General features: G+C 45.1%; 1 pseudogene; it reads left to right on the forward strand.

Annotated features, from left to right (window-relative positions):
- Nucleotides 1–6,439: 6,439 nt before the first annotated feature.
- LOC138095660 (U6 spliceosomal RNA) lies at nucleotides 6,440–6,537 on the forward strand (annotated as a pseudogene).
- The last annotated feature ends 459 nt before the right edge of the window (nucleotides 6,538–6,996 follow it).

The following is a 6,996-nucleotide window of genomic DNA, read 5'->3' on the forward strand; positions in this document are numbered from 1 at the left end:
TGCCAAGGAAAAACTAAGCCTAAGCGCCGCAACTTCTAAGCCCCCAGGCCACAACTGAAGAGTCCATACACAGCAAGAAAAGATCCCGCACAATACAACCAAGATCTCAGGTGACTCAACTAAGACCCAGTGCCACCAAATACATAAATATTAACAATTCTGTTTTAATTTATAATGTGGGAATATCAACTGATACAACACATAGACAAAAGCTTGTTGCTGTTTAGTTGCTCCGTCGCGTCTGACTCTGCAACCCCATGGACTGTAGCCCACCAGGCTCCTCTGTCCATGGGATTTCCCAGGCAAGAATACTGGAGTGGGTTGCCATTTCCTTCTCCAGAGGATCTTCCTGACCTAGAGATCGAACCCCCATCTCTTGCAATTTGGACAGTCTCCTGCATTGCAGGTGGATTCTTTACCACCATGCCATCTGGGAAGCCCAATCTTTAACAGTCTTGAGACCAAAAGGTTTGAGAACTACTGGCTTAAGTCCAATCAAGATTCACCCTCTAGGATCCGAGGGTTGTCCAGCCTCCCAGGAGGCATGTGGCTCCTTGACTTGAGGGGGGCCTTGAAACCCTCGAGGTTCTGTGAGGAAACAGGAGTGAGTGTTCGTAAGTGACCATGTGGCCAGCTACAGTGGCTGCAGAGGGAATGCTCACCCTGGACCAGGGACTCCTGGGACACGTCTGGCCAGCAGGGCTGCGTCAAGCCCAGTATGCGCTGTGGCAGATGTTTGGACTAAGAGACAGGGGACCTTTCTCCTGAAGAACAAGGAGGCTTTGTGAGGCAAGAGGCCTCTGCACTGCAGGGCTTCTCGACCTCTTCTGCGAATGGGCAACCCTTGGCTGCTGAGGCCCTTCGCCATGAAGTGCAACTATGTATTTTGATTTGCCTTACAACACCCTCTCATCCCATCTTTTCAGCATATTTGCAAAAGGAGAAGCCACAGCCAACTATTTCACTCTCCTGCCTAAACATACCATCATATCACTTACCCGTTCTGAATTCTGAAAAATCCAGTGTGTACCGAATAAAGCCCAGATTTTCAACTTGCACTTAAAGATTCCACATTGTGGGCCCCGGACCACCTTTCCAGACTTTCAGAATAAGTTTAACCTAGTGGTTTAAGAGCATGCACTTGGGAGCCAGGCTGTCAGGGTTCAAGACCCAAGCCTACCAACCACTTAACTGACCGAGTGCCCTGAGAGAGCTATGCTGGTAAATGTTTAACAACTGGCTCTCAAGGTGGGCTTGACGCCCTGATTCGCAGAATTTGCCAATTTCCATGGTATTAATACTTCCATTATGGCCAGTTTCAAGCTACCAATATGACATCACTAAATTTAGAGCTGGGAAGCGATGCTTATAATTTGCTCTCAAGAGCTGAATGCAAGCCGGCTTCATCATCCCTCTGGACCTTGGTAAGTTACCTGCTCACTCTGAGACAACTTCCCCATCTGTACAGCATAGATAGTGAATGCCCAGCTATGGCACTGTTGTAAGCATCAAATTGTACAGTACTATGATTCTCAATCATTAGCATGCTTCAGAACCATCTAGGGCTTGCTAAAACACAGATTGCTAGGCCCTACTCCCAGAGTTTTTGATTCCATGAATCTGAGTGGGGCTTAAGAGCTTTCATTTCTCCTGCATTGGTAGGCAGTTTCTTTACCACTAGAGCCACCTGGGAAGCCCAAAAACTTTCATTTCTAACAAGTTCCCAGGGCTTCCCTGATGGTCCAGTGGTTGAGAATCCACCTGCCAATGCAGAGAATATGAGTTCGATTCCTGGCCTGGGAAGATCCCACAAGCACAGGGCTGCTGAGCCTTTGTGCTGCAACTACTGAAGCCTGTGTGCCCTCGAGTCCATGCTCTGCTATGAGAGAAGCCACTGCAATGAGAAGCCCGCTTGTCACACCTGGAGAGAGTCTGCACGCAGCAATGAAGACCCAACTCAGTCAAAGATAAATAAACAAACAGCAAGTTCCCAGGTTATAACATTTTTTGGCTGCATCATGCAGCATAAGGATCTTAGTTCTTTGACTTAGTTCTTAGGGATCAAACTCATGCCCCCTGCATTTGGGATCCCAGAGTCTCAACCCTGGACCACCAGGGAAGTTCGAGGATACCATTTTGAGAGCCACTAGTTTTGTGCCTATAACAAACTGAACCCAGTCCCAGCACAGAGATGCTCAAGCTCAGAATCAGCTCTGCTTTGTCTGGTGCATCCCCACATAGCCCACACCATGGCCACACTGGTCTTTCCCTGAACCCACAGTATACTTCCCAATTTCTGTACATTTGCTGCCTTTTCTCCCTGCACCTAAATGCCATTCTCTCTGAACCAGCAACTCTTCCCATTGAACACTTAATTCAGCTTAAATATCTCCTCCCCACTAAAGCCTTCCCTGAATCTTCTACTTAGAAATAACTGCTTCTAATCTGTCCTTTCTCAAATTTGCAGTTGCTCTTCTTCTCTCCTTAAAGTTTGCTTCAAATCGGAAAGATTGCATCAACACCATCCTTCCTACTCAAGTGTAAGTACCTGTTGCAAAATACTATCACATCCATCCTTGTCACCTTAGCCCAGAACCTTATATACAGAAGTAGCTCCAACGAATCCACCTTCCAAGGCAGGAGACGCAGGAGATGTGGGTTCAGTCCCTGGGTTGGGAAGATCCCCTGGAGAAGGAAATGGCAACCCATACCAGTATCCTTGCCTGGGAAATCCCACGGACAGAGAAGCCTCTCAGGCTATAGTCCATGGGGTCGCAAAAGAGTCAGACACAACTGAGGGACTAAGCACACTCCAACACAGACAAATACTTTCAATTGCCTGTTGATGAACAACCCTCTTCCTAACAAGGGAAGGTACCCTGTTCTGAGAGACATGACCCATCCCTAAGCTATAGGCTTCCTCATGTTCAGCAGAGTTGTGCCAAGGGAGCTCCCAGGCATCCTCTGGGGTTGAATTAATGACACATACATAGAAAACATGACAAATGATAGTATTCTGATGTTAATGGAAAACAAAAAGTTCTGTAAGAAAAGAAACTAAATGTCGGGGTTCTACACGGCCCAGCTATCAAGCACATTTCCACTGTCATGTTGCTGTTGTTTAGTCACTAGGGTGTGTCCAACTCTCTTGCAACCTCATGGACCATAGCCCACCAGGCTCCTCTGTCCATGGGACTTCCCAGGCAATGGAGTGGGTTGCCATTTCCTTCCCCAGGGAATCTTCCCAATCCAGGGATCAAACCTGTATCTTCTGTGCGGGGAGGTGGATTCTTTACCTCTGAGCCACCAGGGAAGCCCTTCCATCATCAGAGTAGTGCTATATACTGACGTGTCCAAAGTTATGATTTAACTCTTCTGGGAGGATGAAGGGGATAGAAAGTATGCACTTATTGAGAGCTAAATCTTCATTTCCAACACAATGAGAAATCAATAAATCATGCCTAGAACCTAAAAAACAAAGAAGTATCACTATGTTAACATTGCTTAAGTGTATTGAGATGAATTCCAAATGAAAAAGATAAAAGAATTGAAGTGGTTGCCTCCAGGGAGCAAAAAACAAAGAAGGGCCTGATTTGAGAGGCAGGGTAATAAACCTTAAAGTATAGTAGACTCTTTAAGCTGTATTCACACACACACAGATATACACACACACACATCTGTGAAAAGACAAAAACTAAATATTTTTAAAGTGACATAAAGGAATTTATGACAAAGCTATAATAAGCAAAACAGTGTAGCACTGTCATAAAGATAGACATAAAGACTAATGGAATAAACTAGTGATCCCAGAAATAAGCCCTTGAATATATATGGTCAAATAACTTTCAACAAGGGTGCCATTCAGTGGAGGCCATTCAACGGAGAGTGGACAGTCTCTTCAACAAATGGTGGTTGGAAGACTGGACATCAGCATATAAAAGAATGATGTTTGAACAGTTATAACTGGCTTTGAACAGAAAGATAATGGCATGTAGGGCCCAGCTTGAAGAATGTCTATAACTAAGTCCCCTATGTATGAACGAGTTCCGTTCTGAGAGCACGTTTGTAAGTCCAGTTTGTCTGTATGGCCAACAAAGTTAGCCTAGGTACCCAACTAACACAATAGGTTATACTAAGATGAAAGCCTCTCTTTGAGACCCCATGGACTGTAGCTTGCCAGGATCCTCTGTCCACAGGATTTTGGAGCATGTTGACATTTCCTCCTCCAGGGGATCTTCCTGACCCAGGGATTGAACCCACGTCTCCTGTGTTTCCTCCATTGGCATTTGGGTTCTTCACCACTGAGCCACCTGGGAAGCCTGCTTTGATAACCACTGTTTCTGACCAATTTCAGAGCTAGAGCACCCATGCTACCTTCACTTCCAGGGCAACCACCAGTTGCAGGAGTTTCTGGACCATTCTATGGAACAGCAAGCAGGCTCCCCACTTCTTACACAACTGCAGAGCTCTAGCGCAGACCAGAAAGAAAACCACGTAAAAGCTGAGTTTGGTTAATGCCTCTGGCGCCTGGGTGCCCTGTCTATTGAGATGGGTTTGTACATTTTGAGCCATCAGGCTGTATAATGCTCCCAGAAGCACTAATCAGAAGCAGGCGGGCAGGAAGAAAGGCCAAGAGGCTTCAGGTCTGGTGTGAAATTAGGCAAGGAGGACCGTTCACCCTACTAGGAGAAGCGACCCAGACGGCAAACAAACAGGGCAGCATGGACCAAGACCAAGTTATGTGGATGGCTCAGCGGTCACAGAATCCACCAGAACCAACAGAGCTGCCTTCTCTCCACACCTCCAGAGACCAAAATTTTCCACTAGGGACAAGGCACCTGGAGACAGCATGACACAGCCATTTCAAGACAAAGCCAGAAAGTCCACGAGTGGAGGGAACGTGACATGCCGTCTTCACCACAAGAAGGAATTCACACTCAGGGTCTAACCAGCACAAGGGTACAGCCAGGCCTCATGGGGATCTTTGCAGGACAAACAGAGGCATGCTGAATCTCCAGCTGGAGCATTCACAGTGGCACCCGGGTCCACCAGATTCACCCACTCTTCCCACAAGGCTCTGTTTGCTTCATTTACACTCCATTCATGCAATTGCACTGGCCTGTTTGCTTATTGATGCCTCTACCAAACCATGTTCACTGAGGCACCTCAGAGCCCAGCAGAAAAGCCAGTCAACCTGTGTCTAAGGAACATTTGCATGCAAAGGAGAGACTACCCATTGTTCTTAAGTAAAGTATCATTAGCTCTTAGGGAGGTTTTCTTTTGGAAGCTTCCTCCAGATCTGCTAAATCAGGCCCTTTGGAGGTAGGGCCCTGGCATTGGGTAATTATCATTCACATTCCTGACTAGGAACCACTGCTGTACAAGCCAGCGGTCTCATACATTAGTCATACAAGAATCACCGGAGGTGCTCATTAATAATGCAGATTTGAGCCGCAAACCATGAGGGAAAAGAGATCTAAAAAGTAATATCTTCCAGTCACCTCAAAAACACATGATCCAGACTTCAGTGGTGGCGCAGTGGATAAGAATCTGCCTACCAATACAGGGGACATGGGTTCAATCCCTGGTCCAGGAAGATTCCACATGCTGTGGAGCAACTAAGCCCACAAGCCGCAACTACTGAGCCTGTGTGCTACAACTACTGAAGCCCAAGCACCTAGAGCCTATGCTCTGAAGCAAGAGAAGCCACTGCAGTGAGAAGCCCTCAGACCACAATGAGGAGTAACCCCTGCTTGCCATAACTAGAGAAAGCCTGTGCAAAAGCAGTGAAGGCCCAGCATGGCCATAAATAAATGAATAATTTTAAAATAAATTTTTAAAAAACGCATGATCCATCCATGGATGAGTGGATAAACAACCTACATGCTGATTTGCAACAAAGGAACCAAGGTAATTCAATGGAGGAAACCAGTCTTTTCAATAAATGGTGCTGAAAAAACCTGAATACCTGTAAGAATAAAAGTTAACCTCAGCTCTTACATCACACACACAAAATAACTCAAGATGTAACACAGACCTAAATATAAAAGTTAAAACTAGCAAACTTCTAGAAGAAAACAGGAGAAAATCTTTGTGACCTTGGTAGGCAAAGATTTCTTAGGTAGTGAGCAAAAACCACTAACTATACAGGGGAAAATTGGAAATATGAACTGTAGCAAAAGACTTCCACTCTGAAATTCGCTGTCAAGGAAATGAAAAGCAAAGCCACAGACTGGGGGAAAAGATTTGCAGTATTTATATTCAACAAAAGACTTGTATCCAGAATAAACAAGGAACTCTTAAAGCTCAGTAAGAAGTTAAACAACATCTCCTACATACACAATGGGCAAAAGTTTGCACAGCTGTTTCAGAAAGATATACAAATGACCAATAAGCACACCCAAAAGTGCTCAATTAGGGAAATGTAAATTGAAACCACAGGGGAGTGCCTCTATACATTCAAAAATTTGAATACAGAGATAAGTATGGCCCCTGTGCAAGGATGACATGCAAAATCATGAAGCATTCCATATTTTTCGACAAGACTTAGGTTGGTAAAAATTGTGACACAACATTTGAAGAATCATGTTAATTTTTAATACAAAATTAGAAAGTAAAAATGAAAGATTGCAGTAAGTCTACAACTTTACGCTTAATATCTACACTTTACACTAACGATTGTTTTGGTTCATATTTAGCTATTTCTATAGAGAAAACTGCTACAGATTTTCTGATCTTCCAGTACTATTAGAGTATCACCTATGTACATCACTTACCGCGAGCTGTTCAAACTATTTTGGCTGCGCTGGGTCTTCCTTGCTGTGAGAAGACTTTCTCTAGTTGCGGTGCATGGGCTTCTGGTTGCCATGACTTCTCCTGTTATAGAGCGTGCGCCCTAGGGTACACAGGCTCGGTAGTTGTGGCACACAGGCTTAGTTGCTCCAAGGCATGCAGGATCTTCCCAGATCAGGGATCGAACCTGTGTCCCCTGCATTA

Source organism: Capricornis sumatraensis, chromosome 19, assembly GCF_032405125.1.
Source record: "Capricornis sumatraensis isolate serow.1 chromosome 19, serow.2, whole genome shotgun sequence".
NCBI classification, from domain to species: domain Eukaryota; kingdom Metazoa; phylum Chordata; class Mammalia; order Artiodactyla; family Bovidae; genus Capricornis; species Capricornis sumatraensis.